Here is a 21,893-nt window from a genome sequence, read left to right on the forward strand (position 1 = left end):
TGAAAAGACGCACACATTCACTTATAAGTAGTCTGCTGGAATACAAGCAGGTTTATGAGCCTCCCCTTCACTCCCCCCCCCCTCCACATGAGGCCTCCTCCCCGCCTGGAGGCTGTTGTTTATGGAGGCACTGAGATAACCCTCACCCAGGCCTATGTCCTTCCCCTCCATAGCACGCCTCCCGCCAGGACAACACACCTTTTACAGTTGATTCTGTTGCACTGCTGGAGAGGTAGGCTTCCTCGACCCACTAAGAGTCTTCAGCAGGTATATATAAGTCTTCTTCTATAAGTCTGCAGGTCTTCAGCATATATATAAGTGTTGTATATATATATATATATATATATATATATATATATATATATATATATATATATATATATATATATATATATATATATATATATATATATATAAAGTACTGTATTTGAATCTGGCAATAATATTAGCCTGATTCTGATATTTGTATTATCTTATATCTGGTATTTTATAAACCAAAACTTTGCATTTATATGAGTGACTCCAGAATTTGTATTATAATGCGGAGTATTTCATCAAATGCTAATATTTATTTCATTTGTTTACAGATGCCTTAATCTGACAATTTATTAATATAAAAGGATTTCTGCTTTTAAATTAGTGATTTAAAAAAATTTGATGTAAAGTCCTTAGTTGATAAGTATATTTATGATCATTATTGGCCTGTATTATGAGGTGTAGGAGTAACCTATATGGTTTTGATTGGTCGTTTAATTTCTTGTCTTGATGGATGTGAATGATGTTTAATTATTATTTATTTAGGCTCTATTATTAGTTCAGATTATTTATAGATAGAATAATGTGCAATAGATGGCTCTTAAAACCTGTTAATTATTATATTATTATTACTTGACAATTGTCTCAACATTCCAATTTACTGTCCTCTTACTATAAGTGTTGTTTTAATTAGCACATAAATGATCTTCACGTAATATGGTTTATTTACCCCCATGACAATGCTTCAGTATTTGTAAAGTTATAATTCCCGGTTATTAAGGTAATTAGAGAAATAACAAACCCTGAATATATGAACGTTAAAAGCATTTTGGTATGTGCAAAATATTCTTGTTTTGCAAGAACACTGGCTTACATCTTATGAATTTCAAAACCACTTCAAATTTATTGATAGTTCTTTTTCCACTGCCAGTATTGACATGTCTATTGACTGGTCAGGTCCTGGAAGACCCTATGGTTCTGCTGCTATCCTGGGCATAACAATATGCAATGTAAAGTTGAGGTTGTCAATATTGTATCAGGGCTCACTCCTGCTATACTTGTGTCCTATAGTTATCTGGAGATGATTTCGGGGCTTATCGTCCCCCACGGCCCGGTCCTCGACCAGGCCTCCTTTTTGTTACACAATCCCAAGGAAGCAGCCTGTAGCAGCTGTCTATCTCTCAGGTACATATTTACTGCTAGGTGAACAGACTCATCAGGATGAAAGAAACTGCCCATTTGTTTTCGTCTCCACCAAGGATCGAACCCAGAACCTCAGGACTACGAATCCGATGTGCTGTCCACTCAGATGTCAGGCCCCTTTGCTCAGGGGCCTGAAAGGTGCTCAGCAGTATTTGATTATGTGTGTGTGTATATGCATGGTTTCCACAAGCAATATTAACTGTGCAGATGAGTATGGAAATATATGATCAGAAATATATCAATTGACTAATGTGTATCATAATGCTGAACTCATGGGTGGTAGGTGATTTTTAACACTGATTTTACCCGCTAAGATGTATACTTAAATTTGTTTAATGCATTCATGGATGCTGAAAATTTACATAATCCTGCTATTAATGATTAATTTACTATTACTATAGCTTTATGTCATGAGATAGGAATGGAAGGTCTCATATTGATCATTTTTTTATTGATGATATAACTGGTCACACCTTTAAGTATAAGGCTGTCAGTGATGACAACCTGTCCTGGTATCATCCTGCCATGGCCACCTCCAATATACCTCACTCACAAGTTGCTGCTGCCAAAGATAACATAAACCTCCCTAGAACACACCTAAACGTAGGAAGGCCACTCTTGCTGACCTGGATAAGTTTAAATGCCTGCTTAACCAATACTCAAATCACAAGTGATGCAATTGCTTGCAATATTATCCAGTGCAATTTGCATCAGAACAATCTCAAGGACTTTTTCACATCAGTCGTTTCAGTGCTAGATAGGGCAGGAGAAGACAGTATTTATCTTATAAGCAATTAAAGAAGTAGTATGCCAGGTTGGAATAATCATGTTAGGGAATTTCAAAATAGATCTACCTTTTGGCATAACCTACAGAAAGATGCAGGGGGCCCCAGAGATGGTTGGTGGCCCCAGCTCAGGTGTGGCACCAGGGCTCAATATCATCAAGAAAGAGGATTAAGAAAGATAAAGATAATATTGTGAGATCAAAAGTTGCCGATAATCTTATAAGGAAAAAGTTTTATGATATTTTGGGTGAAATTAGAAAAAAAAGGTTCATGCAGAGGAGTAACAAAAGTTATAGATGAGGTCTCTGGGGCACATTAATATATGAAATGGTTTCAAAGAAAAATCTTTAACATTGTAGAACACTGCGAAGTGCAGGACAGATGAGACTGAAACTGACCTAATTACAGCTGTATGTGAAGCCTGTATGGACCCTGCCCCCCCCCCCTAATGTTAAACACCTGCACACAGTAACCCATGTAATGCTTGAGAAAACTTAGAAAGCTAAACAATAGGAATGATTATATTTTACATAATTGTGATATAATACAGTAATATATTATGATATATTATTGTATTTTATTTATTATTTTTGTATACAAGGGTTCTTACATTATAGTACAGTCAATAGTACGCATAGCGTTATGGGTGAATGTCTATGTGTCTTACAGGCACACTCTCCCATGGTACATCACCACCATGTGTCTTACAGGCACACTCTCCCATGGTACATCACCACCATGTGTCTTACAGGCACACTCTCCCATGGTACATCACCACCATGTGTCTTACAGGCACACTCTCCCATGGTACATCACCACCACGTGTCTTACAGGCACACTCTCCCATGGTACATCACAACAATGTGTCCTACAGGTAGACTCTCCCATTGTACATCACCACCATGTGTCTTACAGGCACACTCTCCCATGGTACATCACCACCATGTGTCTTACAGGCTCACTCTCCCATGGTACATCACCACCATGTGTCTTACAGGCACACTCTCCCATGGTACATCACAACAATGTGTCCTACAGGCACACTCTCCCATGGTACATCACCACCATGTGTCTTACAGGCACACTCTCCCATGGTACATCACCACCATGTGTCTTACAGGCACACTCTCCCATGGTACATCACCACCATGTGTCTTACAGGCTCACTCTCCCATGGTACATCACCACCATGTGTCTTACAGGCACACTCTCCCATGGTACATCACCACCATGTGTCTTATAGGCACACTCTCCCATGGTACATCACCATCATGTGTCTTACAGGCACACTCTCCCATGGTACATCACCACCATGTGTTGTACAGGCACACTCTCCCATGGTACATCACTACCATGTGTCTTACAGGCTCACTCTCCCATGGTACATCACCACCATGTGTCTTACAGGCACACTCTCCCATGGTACATCACCACCATGTGTCTTACAGGCACACTCTCCCATGGTACATCACCACCATGTGTCTTACAGGCTCACTCTCCCATGGTACATCACCACCATGTGTCTTACAGGCACACTCTCCCATGGTACATCACCACCATGTGTCTTACAGGCACACTCTCCCATGGTACATCACCACCATGTGTCTTACAGGCACACACTCCCATGGTACATCACCACCATGTGTCTTACAGGCACACTAGCACTCATAGAGTCACTTATTGACACATTGTGTAAGTGGGACGAGGACAACAATGGGACCACCAGTCCCAGGGAGGAACAACACCAAGACGATGGCTGCTGTTGACACAAGAACCATTAGGTTTCTCAGTTGGAACATTCGTAGCATCAACAAAAGACTGAATGACCTAATTGCATATCTTACCAGTAACAACATAGATATAATTGCTATACCGGAGCCCTACACGTCCAACATGATAAACAAAACCCCACCAAAGATCAGAGGGTATGCATCCTATAATAACAATAACGCCACAGGCTTATTAACATACGTCAGAAGTGATTTACCGCACATTCATGTGAGCACGTCACACAATGTACACACACAGTACCATCACTTTCATGTACAAACTACAGCAGGCCACTTCTCATTCCTCAACGTATATGCCAGAAGCCAGAAACTCAATGTAACATTGTTCCCAGATCTAGACAATCATGGGACTGTAACGGTTCTATTGTTACGTAAAGTATGGTGACAAATAAACACAGACACTAAGATACTATATATATATTTGGTCGAATATACAGAAGTACACAGGTGATACTTTGGTGTGAGTTGAGCGCACTGAGCGTCGGTACAGTATCTCGCAAGTGTCTGCTCTAGACCACACTTGAAAGTAGACTCTCGTTAATGTTCGCTATTCTGCTGCTTATATGCTCGGGCAACACCTCACCGTGTTGCCCAGGCAACGCCTCACCTCATTCATCTCCAAAGGTTGACAGGAATATTAACAATGCATTTGGAGCGAGTATATTATTGGGATAATCTACTCGCTACACCTTTAAAGAACACAATAAAGTAGCCGTCACAACTGCAAGAAAAATGACAGGTTGGATAACAAGAACTTTTCACACTAGAGATGCTATACCGATGATGATACTTTTCAAAACACTTGTGCTCTCTAGAGTAGAGTACTGCTGCACAATGACAGCACCTTTCAAAGCTGGAGAAATTGCTGACCTGGAGAGCGTGCAGAGATCCTTTACTGCTAGAATCCACCCAGTAAAACATCTAAACTATTGGGACCGACTAAAGAGCTTAAAACTGTACTCCCTTGAGCGCAGGCGGGAGAGGTACATAATACACGTGGAAAATATTAGAGGGCTGGTCCCAAACCTGCACACAGAAATAACATCACATGAGACCAGAAGACATGGCAGGATGTGCAGAATACCCCCGTTGAAAAACAGAGGTGCAACTGGTACTCTGAGAGAGAACTCTATCAACATCAGAGGTCCGAGACTGTTCAACACGCTTCCACTACACATAAGGGGCATAACTGGCCGACCCCTCACAGTGTTCAAGAGAGAACTGGATAAGCACCTTCAAAGGATACCTGATCAACCAGGCTGTGACTCATACGTCAGGCTGCGAGCAGCCGCGTCCAACAGCCTGGTTGATCAGTCCAGCAACCAGGAGGCCTGGTCGACGACCGGGCCGCGGGGACGCTAAGCCCCGGAAGCACCTCAAGGTAACTCCCCTCAAGGTAGTGGAGAGAATTAAAGTGTTATATTAATTAATTAATTAAAGCAGCCAGGATGAGTGAAGCCATTAAAGGCGATTTTGTTTTTATTAATTAAAGCAGCCAAATGTTGCTGGCAAATGGTGCTGCCTTCAGGTGTGGTGCTGCCTTCAGGTGTGGTGTTGCCTTCAGGTGTGGTGCTGCCTTCAGGTGTGGTGTTGCCTTCAGGTGTGGTGCTGCCTTCAGGTGTGGTGTTGCCTTCAGGTGTGGTGTTGCCTTCAGGTGTGGTGCTGCCTTCAGGTGTGGTGCTGTCTTCAGGTGTGGTGCTGCCTTCAGGTGTGGTGCTGCCTTCAGGTGTGGTGCTGCCTTCAGGTGTGGTGCTGCCTTCAGGTGTGGTGTTGCCTTCAGGTGTGGTGTTGCCTTCAGGTGTGGTGCTGCCTTCAGGTGTGGTGCTGCCTTCAGGTGTGGTGCTGCCTTCAGGTGTGGTGCTGCCTTCAGGTGTGGTGTTGCCTTCAGGTGTGGTGCTGCCTTCAGGTGTGGTGTTGCCTTTAGGTGTGGTGTTGCCTTCAGGTGTGGTGCTGCCTTCAGGTGTGGTGCTGTCTTCAGGTGTGGTGCTGCCTTCAGGTGTGGTGCTGCCTTCAGGTGTGGTGCTGCCTTCAGGTGTGGTGTTGCCTTCAGGTGTGGTGCTGCCTTCAGGTGTGGTGCTGCCTTCAGGTGTGGTGCTGCCTTCAGGTGTGGTGCTGCCTTCAGGTGTGGTGCTGCCTTCAGGTGTGGTGCTGCCTTCTGGTGTGGTGTTGCCTTCAGGTGTGGTGCTGCCTTCAGGTGTGGTGCTGCCTTCAGGTGTGGTGCTGCCTTCGGGTGTGGTGTTGCCTTCAGGTGTGGTGCTGCCTTCAGGTGTGGTGCTGCCTTCAGGTGTGGTGCTGCCTTCAGGTGTGGTGCTGCCTTCAGGTGTGATGTTGCCTTCAGGTGTGGTGTTGCCTTCAGGTGTGGTGCTGCCTTCAGGTGTGGTGCAGCCTTCAGGTGTGGTGCTGCCTTCAGGTGTGGTGCTGCCTTCAGGTGTGGTGCTGCCTTCTGGTGTGGTGTTGCCTTCAGGTGTGGTGCTGCCTTCAGGTGTGGTGCTGCCTTCAGGTGTGGTGCTGTCTTCAGGTGTGGTGCTGCCTTCAGGTGTGGTGCTGCCTTCAGGTGTGGTGCTGCCTTCAGGTGTGGTGTTGCCTTCAGGTGTGGTGCTGCCTTCAGGTGTGGTGCTGCCTTCAGGTGTGGTGCTGCCTTCAGGTGTGGTGCTGCCTTCAGGTGTGGTGCTGCCTTCTGGTGTGGTGTTGCCTTCAGGTGTGGTGCTGCCTTCAGGTGTGGTGCTGCCTTCAGGTGTGGTGCTGCCTTCGGGTGTGGTGTTGCCTTCAGGTGTGGTGCTGCCTTCAGGTGTGGTGCTGCCTTCAGGTGTGGTGTTGCCTTCAGGTGTGGTGCTGCCTTCAGGTGTGGTGTTGCCTTCAGGTGTGGTGCTGCCTTCAGGTGTGGTTCTGCCTTCAGGTGTGGTGCTGCCTTCAGGTGTGGTGCTACCTTCAGGTGTGGATCAGCCTTCAGGTGTTGTTCCTCTTGGATGATCTTGTCCCTCTCTGTCTCACACCTGTAAGAATGAGTGATATGATTGGTGGGAAACAAAGTGCAGGCAAGACAATGGAGGCCAGTAGTAATCAGCTTGTCAGTACACAACTTTTGCCCTTGCTTCAAAAGAGCCAGGATTCCACTATTATTTTTGGGTGATAAATGCTTCTCTTCAATAGTGTACTTGTTAGCATCCTGTAATATATAAAATATTTAATGGGATTTAAGACATTTACAAATTTGTCTGAAAATACTAAAGAAATTAGAATATATAAATAAAGAAAATTTTTGATAAAAGTTCACATGTAAAAGACACCAGTATATTAAAACCATGGAATTGTCTACCTGTCAAAGCCATAAATAGCAAGACATAAAGTATAAAATTAGTATATATAAGTCTAAAGTTCTGCTGGATAAATGTTTATGAAGAACTGAATTGTAACACACACATTTAATTTAGGCTGTTAGCTTACCTTGCTTAGATATGAAGGGAAAATTCCACATAACTCTTTAGTATGTTCGGTTAAAATCTCTCTCTTCTTCTTGTAATATGTGAGATAATGCAGCATTTCTTGAATGGTATGTTGTTGCTCCTCTCTGGATCTCTTCTCAAGCTCCACATCTTCTACTGCCTTCTTTTTTTGAGCCAGGGACACTAATAAAAGGAGAAAATTTATTTACTGTAAGTAAACTAAAACTCAATTTAATGTAATTACAGTTTAGGTTCTTGCATAATACATTTATTTATTTATTTATATATATACAGAAGGTACATTGGGATTGTGAGGATACATAGCATAGTAATTACATTCTTGTAAAGCCACTAGTACGCGCAGCGTTTCGGGCAGGTCCTTAATCTAAGACAATTTTAAGTAGGTAAATACTTGCAAAATTTATAAAAAATGATAACAGTTACAAAGCAAGAAAAAAAATAAAAGATGAGAGAAAATTGTAGGTATATTAAAGCACAAATAAAATAATAAATAAATAAATGTTTATTTAGGTAAGGTACATACATACAAGAGATTTTACAAAGTTTGTTGGGTTAATAGATAGAGCTAGTACATACAATGCCTAAAGCCACTATTACGCAAAGCGTTTCGGGCAGGAAAAACATTAATGACTAAAGCTTAATACTAATGGGTATAAAGAATAAAATGTGTTGAGAACAAATAAAAATAGAGGTAAAAGAGGGAGGAACATGGCTGAAAAAGCAGCACAAATACAATTACAAATTATTACAGACAATTACATTCAAACAGCGTTGTTTAAAAAAAAAAACAGACATGGGTTGACAACAGAGGGGTAAGGTAGGTTACTGGGAATTTAGTAGGTAGTGCTTCGTTTTTATCTTAAACTGGTTGAGAGAGGTACAGTCTTTAACATGGTTGGGAAGGTCATTCCACATTCTGGGTCCCTTGATTTGAAGAGCATTTCTAGTTTGATTAAGTCGTACTCTAGGAATATCAAAACTGTATTTATTTCTGGTATGGTGCTCATGGGTTCTGTTACAACCTTCAATGAATCTTTTGAGGTCAGGATTGGCATTGCAGTTCAGCGTTTTATATATGTATAATACACATGAGAGAATGTGCAGTGACTTAATATCTAACATATTCAGAGATTTGAGTAGGGGTACCGAGTGATGTCTGGGGCTAGAGTTGGATATTGTCCTAATAGCAGCTTTGTGTTGAGTAATTAGAGGACGTAAATGATTTTGGGTAGTAGAACCCCAAGCACAAATACCATAGTTGAGATATGGATAGATGAGGGAGTAATAGAGAGTCACCAGGGCAGGGCGGGGTACATAATATCTGATCTTAGAAAGAATGCCAACAGTTTTTGAAACTTTTTTTGATATATTTAGAATGTGTCCCTGGAAATTCAGCTTGTGGTCAATGAGAATGCCAAGGAATTTGCCATCTAATTTGTTACAAATTTGGGTATTGTTTATTTTGAGATTTATTTGATTAGAGGATTTATTGCCAAACAGAATATAGAAAGTTTTGTCAATGTTAAGGGTGAGTTTGTTGGCAGTTAGCCAAAGATGGACTTTATTTAGCTCAGTATTTACTGTGGCATTTAGAGTAAAGGAGTCAGGACTGGAGTAAATGAAGGTTGTGTCGTCAGCAAATAGAATTGGTTTGAGGTGTTGGCAGGCACTTGGAAGGTCATTAATGTAGATGAGAAAGAGGAGAGGGCCAAGTATGCTGCCCTGAGGAACACCAATGTTGATGGGTAGGGTGGGAGAAATTGAATTATTCACAGAAACATACTGGAGCCTGTCAGTAAGGTAGGATTTGAGGTATTGCAGGGAGTGTCCTCTGACTCCATAATGATGTAATTTGAGAAGAAGGTTTTGGTGGTTGACAGTGTCAAAAGCCTTACGCAGGTCCATAAATAACCCAACAGGGAACTCATTTTTATCAAGAGCTGCATGAATCGAGTTAATCATACTAATAAGTGCATCGTTAGTGCTTTTTTTGGGTCTGAAGCCATATTGGCAAGAGCTAAGTATATTGAGTTTGGCTAGATATGAGTAAAGCTGCTTGTAGATTAGTTTTTCAAAAAATTTTGATAAGTTAGGCAGGATTGATATAGGTCTGTAGTTGTTAACATCTGTGAGATCACCACATTTGTGTACAGGGGTTACTCTCGCTTTTTTTAGGATATCTGGAAAGGTTTTCCAGATACAAGCAATTTCAACAACAAAGATGACAAACAAAAAACATAAATAAAATTGAAAAATCGTTGGAAAGGAAAGGCAGAGCTTAAGTACACTTTGGTTGTATGTGAGACTACAAATTATGTTCTGGTTATTCAGCTGTTATCTCACAGTCATCCAGGAAAGAAGTGAGGTGTGCCTCAGTGGTTATGACATAAGTTTTTCCAGAGTCAGTCTTCCTAGTTATTATTTTACCATCCCGCACAAAACAATGTTTAATAGCAGGGGATCTTTTGCAGATTCCACGTAGTTTAAATAAGAGATTTTGTCTGAATCTGGTTAGACATTCGTTCACATAAACATTGGATTTCCTAGCGACTGCAGCAGTGATAAGGTCTGACTTGCGGGAGCAGCTATCTAATTTCACACGAATCTTCCTGTTATTTGTACTAGATGATTTCGTACCCACTCTATAAGCTGACTTAATGTCACTTGCTTCGATTGAATAATTCAACTTAGTACGCAATTCCTGGATCACGATGGCAGTACAGTCTTCTCTGTCAGTTTCATGGGGAAAATCCTGTGATGAGATGATGACAGAATCAAGGAGCTTAAGTTGGTCTGATTCGTCTTGGGTTGCAGTGTGTTGCTGTTGTAGGGAGTTAAAATAGTTCTCTAACTTTTGTAACATCTCTTCTTGCTTCTTAGAGGTTTGGGTATAGTCTTGGGTATAGTTGGGTAATTGTTCTATTGTGAAGACCTCTTGGAATATCTTGTTGAGTTCTTCACACACCTCCTTGTCATTCTCTGTGTATCTGTTATCCCCTTTTCGCAGCTTCATCACTTGTTCCTTCACTGCTGTTTTCCTCCTGATGTGGCTGTGGAGCAGCTTTGGTTGGGTCTTGGCTTTACTCACGCTGTCATTTTCAAACTGTCCCTTTGCATTCCTCCTCACTCTGAGGTACTCATTTCTGGCCCTCTGGTATCTCTCCCTGCTCTCTGGTGTTCTGATATTTCTGTAGTTTCTCCATGATCTTTTACTCAGTTGTTTCGCTACCTTGCATTCCTGGTTGAACCATGGGTTTTTCTGTTGTTTTTAGTTTTTCTCCTTTTGGAAAGGGATAAACCTGTCTGCAGCTTCCTGGCATTTCTGAGTGACAAATTCCATCATGACCTGCACATTCTTGTCTCTAAGTTCTGTTTCCCATGGTATTCCCCCTGAGGAAATTCCTCATCTCGTCATATTTTCCTCTTCGGTAATTCAGTCTTTTTCCCTCCGATCCCATCCTTGGATAGGTTATCTCTACCTCCACCAAGTACTCAAAGGTCAGTACACTGTGGTCACTCATTCCTATGGGGGCTTCAACTTTGACTTCCCTTATTTCTGACTCATTCAGGATGAATATCAAGTCGAGTCTGGCTGGTTCATCATTCCCTCTCACGCTTTTGGGTTCCTTGACATGCTGGCTCAGAAAATTCCTTGTTTCCACTTCCAAGAGTTTAGCTCTCCACGTATCTGCACCACCATGTGGGTCCCCATTCTCCCAGTCTATCTTTCCATGGTTGACCAGACCACACATTTTCCATGGTTGAAATCGCCCATGATTAAGAGTCTTGAGCCATTCCTGCAGGCAACTGAAGCTGCTCTCTCTATTATATTAATGGTTGCCATGTTGTTCCTATCAAACTCCTGTCTAGGTCTTCTGTCATTTAGGGGAGGGTTGTAAAGGACTGCCACTATTATCTTAGGTCCACCCATTGTTATAGTTCCTGTTATGTAGTCTCTGAATCCGTCACAGCCCGGAATTTCCATGTACTCACCTAGTTGTGTTTGTGGGGGTTGAGCTCTGGCTCTTTGGTCCCGCCTCTCAACCGTCAATCAACAGGTGTACAGATTCCTGAGCCTATTGGGCTCTATCATATCTACGCTTGAAACTGTGTATGGAGTCAGCCTCCACCACATCACTTCCTAATGCATTCCATTTGTCAACCACTCTGACACTAAAAAAGTTCTTTCTAATATCTCTGTGGCTCATTTGGGAACTCAGTTTCCACCTGTGTCCCCTTGTGCGTGTGCCCCTTGTATTAAATAGCCTGTCTTTATCTACTCTATCAATTCCCTTCAGAATCTTGAATGTGGTGATCATGTCCCCCTTAACTCTTCTGTCTTCCAGCGAAGTGAGGTTTAATTCCCGTAGTCTCTCCTCGTAACTCATACCTCTCAGCTCGGGTACTAGTCTGGTGGCAAACCTTTGAACCTTTTCCAGTTTAGTCTTATCCTTGACTAGATATGGACTCCATGCTGGGGCTGCATACTCCAGGATTGGCCTCACATATGTGGTATACAAAGTTCTGAATGATTCTTTACACAAGTTTCTGAATGCCGTTCGTATGTTGGCCAGCCTGGCATATGCCACTGATGTTATCCTCTTGATATGTGCTGCAGGAGACAGGTCTGACGTGATATCAACCCCCAAGTATTTTTCTTTCTCTGACTCCTGAAGAATTTTCTCTCCCAGATGATACCTTGTATCTGGCCTCCTGCTCCCTACACCTATCTTCATTACATTACATTTGGTTGGGTTAAACTCTAACAACCATTTGTTCGACCATTCCATCAGCTTGTCTAGGTCTTCTTGAAGCCTCAAACAGTCCTCTTCTATTTTAATCCTTCTCATAATATTGGCATCGTCCGCAAACATTGAGAGAAATGAATCGATACCCTCCGGGAGGAGATCATTTACATATATCAGAAACAAGATAGGACCGCGAGTCCCTGTGGGACTCCACTGGTGACTTCACGCCAATCGGAGGTCTCACCCCTCAACGTAACTCTCTGCTTCCTATTGCTTAGGTACTCCCTTATCCACTGGAGCACCTTACCAGCTACACCTGCCTGTCTCTCCAGCTTATGTACCAGCCTCTTATGCGGTACTGTATCAAAGGCTTTCCGACAATCCAAGAAAATGCAGTCCGCCCAGCCCTCTCTTTCTTGCTTAATCTTTGTCACCTGATCGTAGAATTCTATCAAGCCTGTAAGGCAAGATTTACCCTCCGTGAACCCATGTTGGCGATTTGTCACGAAGTCCCTTCTCTCCAGATCTGTTACCAGGTTTTTTCTCACGATCTTCTCCATCACCTTGCATGGTATACAAGTCAAGGACACTGGCCTGTAGTTCAGTGCCTCTTGCCTGTCGCCCTTTTTGTATATTGGGACCACATTCGCCGTCTTCCATATTTCTGGTAGGTCTCCCATCTCCAGTGACTTACTATACACTATGGAGAGTGGCAAGCAAAGTGCCTCTGCACACTCTTTCAGTATCCATGGTGAGATCCCGTCTGGACCAACAGCCTTTCTAACATCCAGATCCAGCAGGTGTCTCTTGACCTCCTCTCTCGTAATTTCGAACTCTTCCAAGGCCGCCTGGTTTACCTCCCTTTCTCCTAGCACAGTGACTTCACCTTGTTCTATTGTGAAGACCTCCTGGAACCTCTTGTTGAGTTCTTCACACACCTCTTTGTCATTCTCTGTATACCTGTCCTCGCCTGTTCTAAGTTTCAATACCTGTTCTTTCACTGTTGTTTTCCTTCTGATGTGACTGTGGAGTAGCTTTGGTTCGGTCTTGGCTTTGTTTGCTATATCATTTTCAAAACTTTTCTCTGCTTCTCTCCTCACCCTGACATACTCATTCCTGGTTCTATGGTATCTCTCTCTGCTTTCTGGTGTTCTGTTATTCCGGAAGTTCCTCCACGCCCTTTTGTTCAGTTTCTTCGCTTCCACACATGCCCTATTATACCATGGATTCTTTTGTTGCTTCACGGATTTTTCCCTTCGGGCCGGGATGAACCTCTTTACTGCCTCCTGACACTTTTAGGAAACATAGTCCATCATACCCTGTACAGACTTATCTCTGAGGTCTGTGTCCCAAGGTATTTCACTTAGGAAATTCTCATCTGTTCATAATTTCCCTTTCGGTATGCCAGCCTTTTGAATCCTAGTTCTTTTTTGGGGGGATAATTCCTAGCTCTACCAGGTACTCAAAGTTCAATACACTGTGGTCACTCATTCCCAAGGGCGCTTCCATCTTAACTTCCCTTATATCCCACTCATTTAGGGTAAATATCAAATCAAGCATTGCTGGTTCATCTTCTCCTCTCATTCTTGTTGGTTCCTTGATGTCCTGGCTTAGAAAGTTTCTTGTTGCCACGTCCAGCAGCTTAGCTCTCCATGTTTCTGGTCATCTATGCAGGTCTCTGTTCTCCCAATCTATCTTCCCATGGTTGAAGTCTCCCATAATTAGTAGTCCAGATCCATTCCTGCTAGCAACAGAAGCTGCTCTTTCTATTATGTTAATGGTGGCCATGTTGTTTCTATCATATTCCTGTCTGGGTCTTCTGTCATTTGGTGGTGGATTATATATGACTACTACTATAATTTTTTTCCCTCCATTTGTTACGGTACCTGCTATGTAGTCACTGAAATCTTCACAGCCCTGAATATCCATCTCCTCAAAATCCCAGCCTTTTCTTACCAGCAGAGCTACGCCACCGCCACCTCTTCCTTCCCTCTCTTTCCTCATAACATAATAGTCCTGTGGGAACATTGCATTTGTTATCGTTTTTGTTAGCTTTGTTTCTGTGAGGGCTATTATGTCTGGGTTTTCCTCTAGTACCCGTTCTCCAAGCTCATTTGCTTTATTTGTAATTCCATCTATGTTAGTGTATATTGCCTTGAGACTCACTTTCTTTTGTCCCTTCTCAAATCGCCTCCTTGGTGAGTGTTCTGCTGGTGGGGGAAGCTGTTCCATGGGTGTGAGGTCCTGTGAGGTGGATAACAGGGTCTCAGAGGATACTGGGATGAGGGGTGGGGGATCCTGTGAAAGGGGAGGGACAGGGAGGGTATGGGGTGAGAGGGGAGGGAGGACAGGAAAGAAAGGGGGGGAGGGAGGACAGGAAGGAAAGGGGGGGAGGGAGTACTCGGCGGGAGGAGGGGAGGGGGTAGAAAGGTAGGGATTGGGTGTGGGGGGAGGGAGATTTGGCTGAACATTTGAGTGGGGGCAGGGAGAGTTCGGGTAGGGGGGTTTTCTATGCAGAGGAGGGTGTCGGGGTTGTCCTTCCCTCTGGTGTTACTGGGTAGCTGGTTGTGGGATCCCCCTCGCCTCTGGGGGTGTTGTGTTGGGAGCTGTGACTTCCTGGTTTTCCCCTCTCGACCTGCACCTCTTCCTTGCTTCTGCCGCCACGGCTCTCTCCTCCCGTGTCATGTCTCTCTGGAGGAATACATTTTTTAATTTTCCCACGTTTTTCAGTGAGCTCTTCTTTCATAGAATCTTCTCCTTTGTGCTGTCGTATGTATGTATGTATGAGAGCATGTACATGTGTATACAACATTAATAATTTTGTAACTAGCGTCAAAATTGTTATTTGCTTAGCTAAACGAACTAGAGGGTTCAGTACCTGAACCGATTATGTGCCTCTGTACATAATCGGTTACACCACCGCCCACGGGATGGGTATGGGGTGCATAATAAAGAAAGAAATTGAATTGTACACTGGCTTTGTATTGTGACGGTAACGCGTTGGTGTTCGGCTGTTTAAGGCTAGGGGTATGGCCTCGTCACATAGTTATAAAAAAAAATAGAAAAACTGGAACTTCGTCTGTGGTAAGGTAAGGAGAAGACACACAAAACACAAGTAAAACTTTAACAATGAAATTTTAATTACGTTAAATAAATCAAAACATGAAAATATGGACAAACAAATATGTATAATAAAATCAATGAATCACAATAATAAGAATACTTAAATGACACAATGAAAGTTACGTTAAGGCAAAATAATAAGAAGTGCAACACAAAAGTTAAGTGGGAGGTGCTGGAATATTGGCTTAAAGCCACCACCTCTCTCAGTACACGCTAACGTCTAGCTGGGAGGAGTGCTGGCTACGAAAGCACGGAACATTCTGACGACTGATGTTGGGGTGACCCCAGACATCAGGTAGTATTGGGGGCGAGTGCAGGTGCAGCCAGACCGGCGACCAATCAGCGGAGCCGTAGCGATCAACGGGTAGTTTGGTGGTTGGAGTTCGAACAGGTGGCTGGTTGCATACGTTTCTGCTCACCCTGGCAAGCCTTGCTGGTGCTGGTGTTGTTGTCGTTGTTGGACATTTCTTCCATAGTCTTTTTATATAATTGTGAAGACGTAATTTTGGAGGGAAGAGCAGGCTCAATCTCTTGAAGGAGATTATCGTCACAACTCTCCCCCGAAGCCTGCGGTTCTGGAAGAAGTACGTCGTTATGTGGTGGAGTAATGGATGGAGTCGCTTCTACTTCATAAACTCTGGAGAGGGCATCGGCTATGGTGTTGTCAGAACCCTTGATATAGCGGATCTCCAGGTTGAAGTCTTGTAAATACAGAGCCCATCGTAGAAGACGCTGGTTGGTGAATTGGGCTTGATGTAGGAAGCGGAGAGGGTTGTGGTCTGAGAAGATGGTGGTAGACCTGGCGCCTTGTAGGTACGGAGCGAAGTGTTGGAGGTTCAGGACAATGGATAGTAGCTCCTTTTCAATAGTGCTGTAGTTCCTCTGGTGTGGTTTCAGTTTGTAGCTGTAGTAGCTGACAGGTAGAACCTCCTCGCCTCGTAGTTGCATCAGGACACCACCAACGCCGGTACCACTGGCGTCGACATGAAGGACGAAAGGCTTGGTGATATCTGGAGAGGCGAGAATGGGGTTAGAACAGAGGAGGAATTTGAGTTGTTCGAAAGCAACGGTTTGCTGCATGGTCCAATTATACCGTTGCTTGGGACTGGTTAATAGAATTAGAGGTGTGGCGACTGTACTGAAATTCCTCACAAACCTACGGTAGTAAGAGGCAAGACCAAGGAAGCGCAGGAGCTGCTTCCTGGTGGTAGGCTGTGGATACTGTAGGATGGCTTGAGTGTGTGAGTCTAACGGAGCTATGCTGCCACTCCCAATAACATGACCCAGATAACGCACTTTACCTTTCGCGAAAGTGGACTTGCCCAGGTTGATGGTGAGGCCGGCTGTCAGGAGCTTGGAGAACAGACGTCGCAGCTGGAGCAGATGTTCACTCCAGGAGTTGGAGGCTACGACGATATCGTCCAGGTAGGCGTATGTGTTATCCAAGCCCTGGATGACACGGTTGACAGCTCTTTGAAAGGTGGCCGGGGCATTACATAGTCCGAAAGGAAGGCGTTCATATCTGAAAAGTCCAAAAGGAGTGATGAAGGCAGATATCTCTTTAGCGCGCTCCGTTAGACACACTTGATAGTACCCCTTAAGCAAGTCCACTTGGGACAAGTACTGGGCACTACCAATGGCATCAAGGATGTCATCTATCCTTGGCAAGGGGTAAGCATCCTTGACAGTGACAGAGTTCAGTTTTCGATAGTCAGTGCACAACCGCACCTTACCTTGGGGTTTGGGCACCAAGATACAAGGTGAGGCCCAGGGGGACTCACAAGGTGTAGCCAGTCCATGATCCAAGAGGTATTGCACCTCAGCACGCATGACTTCCTTCTTGCTCGGGCTGATTCGGTAGAAGGGTTGACGAATCGGCCGGGTGTCGGGGAGCAGTTGGATGTCGTGCTGGGTAACATTACACTCTTGGGGATCATCTCTGAACAACTCTTGATGTTCTCTGAAGATCTTGACGAGAGGTGCACTATGATTATCCTGAAAGTATTTGGGAAGATCATTAAGGATTTCGGAATTAGAAAGCGCTGACTCCTTGTCAGTGCTTTCGGGAGGAGAAGCTGGGAAGGTCTCACTGTGGATGTAGGGTTCTGTGAATGTGGAATAATTAGTCAAGACAGTGGGAGGAGTACCATTATATTGCTTCAGGAGGTTGACGTGGCACAGCTGGGTCTTCCGCCGCCTATCTGGAGTCTCTATCACATAATTATTATTATTCCTGCACTCTTTGACGCAGTAGGGTCCTGAAAATCTGTTTTGTAAAGGTGAACCTGGGATAGGGAAATAAGCAAGGACGAAGTCTCCCGGCTTGAATTTTCTTACTTTGCTGGTCTGGTCGTAATGAGTCTTCATTCTCACCTGGGCTTTCAATAGATTATCATGGGCAAAGCGGTGGACTCTCTCTAGAATGTGCTGAAGGTTTTGAAGAAACTGGGGCACATTCTGATGCTCACTGAAGGTGGCATCTCTGAGAGAGTCTTTGAAAGCCTTAAGGGGAGTACGGCACTTACGGCCGTAGAGCATCTCATAAGGAGATACTCCTAGGGACTCATTGGGGAGACTTCTGAAAATACACATTATTAGGTCAATCTGCTTATCCCAATCCTTTGAGGTTTCACTACAAAACTTTTTCAAGAGTGCTTTGATGGTCTGATGACTACGTTCAAGAGAACCCTGTGAAGCAGGATGATAGGGGCTGGACAATACCTGTTTGATGTTGAACTCCTCCAGTGTCCTTTTGAAGAGATCACTGGTGAAGTTGGTGCCACAGTCACTTTGAATCTCCCTGGGAAATCCGTATTGAGTGAAGATCTTCAGTAGATGTTTGATAACCGTAGCAGCCGTGATGTTCTTCACTGGAACTGCTATGGGAAATCTGGTGGTAGGACACAGGATGGTTAGGATGTAGGCGTTACCTGAACTGGTCCGAGGTAAAGGACCAACACAGTCTATTATGAGTCTGTGGAAAGGTTCCGCAGGCACCTGTATGGGAATCAGTGGTGCTCTGGGAATGGAGACGTTCGGTTTGCCTGCCATCTGACATGTATGACACTGTTTTACGTATTGTTTGACGTTGTTTACCATACCTGGCCAGTAGTAGTCTTGACGAATCCCATGGTAAGTCTTGTTGAAGCCGTAGTGGGAGAATGCTCCATGGGCCAGGTGTAGAATAGTGGGCCGCAGGCTGGTGGGAATCACAAGTTGTTCGGTGTTGGCCCAATCGTCCTCCTCCTTCAGTTTACTGGGTCTATATCTGCGGTAGAGCAAGTCGTTCTCTAGGAAGAACCCAGGAATACTGTCGGGTTGAGTCTCAGCCTGGAAAAACAATGGTGTTAAAGTAAGATCTTCCCTCTGCAACTTACGGAACTCCAACTTGGTCAGATGCGGGGGTAGTTTCTGAGGGTCTTGAGGGACAGCGGTAGCAGTAGAGTCAGCTGGCTGTGGACGTGCGGCTTGTGCACGGGTGGTCACGAGAACCGGAGGAGAAACTTCATCACTCTCTTGAACCTCTGCTGGAACATACTCGAGAATAGGGTTACTTGGCACAGAGTTACACACCTGGGGTTTGTCCATGACGATCAGGTTGGTCGGTTGCAGGTCTTCTGCCAAGTCGTTGCCTAGGAGAAGTTGCACTCCAGGCATGGGAAAAGGCTTTTCCCTGACGGCGACTTGGACTTCCCCGTTCACGTAGGGACAATCCAGGTGGACTCTGGCGAGAGGGTATGGAGTGGTAGCAGTGAGGTCAGTGATGAAGACTGTTTCCCCGGTGTAGACTATGTTGGGCACAGCCGACTTCAAGATGATCGATTGTAGAGCCGCTGTGTCCCTCAAGATCTTCAATTTGAAACGTCCCTCCGGATTTGAACCGTTGGCAGAGACAGTTCCAGTATACAGGTGGTTACTGAAAAGAGAAAGATCATTAACATCAACACCAACATTCATCACAGGCTTACCGGACTTAGGAGGAGTTGGTTTGGGTCGTTGTTGGTCAGTGGTTCCCTTGTATTGAGACTTACCACACTTGTCTATGGTATGTCCATAGAGTCTACAATATTTGCAGTACAGTTGTGAACCAGCTTGATCGGGGCTCACCTTCTCGTAACTGTACCACGACTTCTTACTGGAGGATGGTTCAGGTGTCAGCCGGTGGATGAGGCTGTAAGTGTCAGCCGACTTAGCACACTTCAGGTAGTCGGTTTCTTCTTTATCTGCTAAGTAGAGGCGGACAGGAGGCGGCACACGTCTCAAGAATTCTTCAACAAGCATCAGGTTGACGAGTTCTGTAAAAGTAGAGATATGTGCTGCTTCCAGCCATTTCATGAAATACCTCCGTTTCGTGTTAGCAAACTCGAGGAAGGTAGTGGTACTTGCCTTCAGGTGGTCACGGAATTTCCTTCTATAACTTTCAGTAGAGAGGAGGTAGGCGTCCAACACTGCTTGTTTCAGAGTGTAGTAGTCATTCTCAGACGCCAAAGTACTGAGTGTGACTGCAGCTCTACCTGTAAGATGGACTCTGAGAAGTGTGGCCCATTGGTCGACAGGCCAACTGAGTTGATTAGCAAGGGTTTCAAAGGTGGTAAAGAACACATCAACTTCTGCTTCTACAAAGGATGGCATTAACTTACTTGCATGTGATATATTAAAACTGACGGGAAGATTGGCAGTAGCTTGCTGGCGTTGAGCGAGGTGTGAAGTTTCCAACGTGTATTCCCGTTGACGACACTCAAGAGCCAGAGTCGCTTGTTGCTTGTCATGTTCGCGTTGTATTTCCAACTCGCGTCGTTTGGTTTCAAGCTGTACTCGTTCCCGCTCCTGGAGTAGTGCAACCTCACGTTCCTGGAGGGCGAGTCCACGTTCGTGTTCTTCTCTCTTCAAGGCAGCTTCACGTTCTCTGAGGGTGATTTCTCGTTCTTGTTCCTCTCTCCTCAAAGCAGCTGCTTCCCTTTGCTGTTCACGGGCTTCCCTTTGCTGCTCACGTTCAATTTTAGCCAGCTCTAGTTTAAGTTTCATCGTTGCCAAGTCAGTTTTATCTGCAATATAGTAAGTTTCATGAGTTTCAGAGTCTATCTTACCTTGCTCTAAATAGTAATCCAGCAACAGGTTGTGTAGGTCATTTTTGTTGGCTTGGTAGGGAACTTCTAGTTGATACTCATGTGCAAGAGTTTGTAGTTCAGTCCTCTTGGCACGACTTAAAGTCCCTATTTCACCTGCTGGATTTGCACGGAAAGTTTGGAGACGAAACATGGTGAAATTAGCAAATAAAGGTACACGAATGTTCAATAATGAAATGTCAGAAACAGGACAACGTGGCAACTGGTACCTATCCTGTGTGATCTTTAACAATTAACGTTAAGTGAAAGATATTAAATGATTAAATTAAATCAAGGGCGCAGGAAATCTTGTACCCGGTACTCATGTAAGAGGATAAGGGCAAGAAAATCCTACTAACAAATGAAACAAAGTTTCGAAAACAAATGAAACAGTTAAATGCTTCAAAAGTAAAATTGGTAGTCCAAGGATGTAGGCATACCTTGCCAAGTCTCTATAGGACATAAAGCAAGTTTTTCCTACTGAATTTAATATGATACTTACAGAATTAGCGAACTTTTGTGCTCTGAAAAAATAAGCTAATTCCCTACCGTTGTATGTATCATCATCTCTGACTGACGTGTAGGGGTGCGAGGTGTCAACTGGTGACGAGAACTGCTGCTGAGGTCCCAATTCAGCAACTAAAGTTCGAGCTAGAGGAACTATGGCCCTCTTTGTCCTCCTACAGTCAGATTGCAGAAGATTGGGTACTCTTGACCCGGGGCAGACCACAGTACCAGGGTACCAATATGATGATCTGTCAGAATGAGAAATATTCAAGGGACATAGATGGTAAATACGAGTAATAACAAGGAGGGAGAGATGACCAATTAAGAGTATGACTGCGGCCTACAGTCACCACGTAATCCAAAGTTGTCTCACCTTCACTATATGTTACTCTCGTAATGCACAATACACCGCACCTTATAAAAAATGAAATTGAATGAAAAATAGTAAAGCTACGTTAACAGAGTTAAATACGCTTACCATAAATTACCACTTGGCACCAGTACCTGAGTGAGGCTCCTAGGACAGGGCCCCATATGACTTGTGACGGTAACGCGTTAGTGTTCGGCTGTTTAAGGCTAGGGGTATGGCCTCGTCACATAGTTATAAAAAAAAATAGAAAAACTGGAACTTCGTCTGTGGTAAGGTAAGGAGAAGACACACAAAACACAAGTAAAACTTTAACAATGAAATTTTAATTACGTTAAATAAATCAAAACATGAAAATATGGACAAACAAATATGTATAATAAAATCAATGAATCACAATAATAAGAATACTTAAATGACACAATGAAAGTTACGTTAAGGCAAAATAATAAGAAGTGCAACACAAAAGTTAAGTGGGAGGTGCTGGAATATTGGCTTAAAGCCACCACCTCTCTCAGTACACGCTAACGTCTAGCTGGGAGGAGT

This window comes from Procambarus clarkii, chromosome 38, assembly GCF_040958095.1.
Source record: "Procambarus clarkii isolate CNS0578487 chromosome 38, FALCON_Pclarkii_2.0, whole genome shotgun sequence".
Taxonomy (NCBI): domain Eukaryota; kingdom Metazoa; phylum Arthropoda; class Malacostraca; order Decapoda; family Cambaridae; genus Procambarus; species Procambarus clarkii.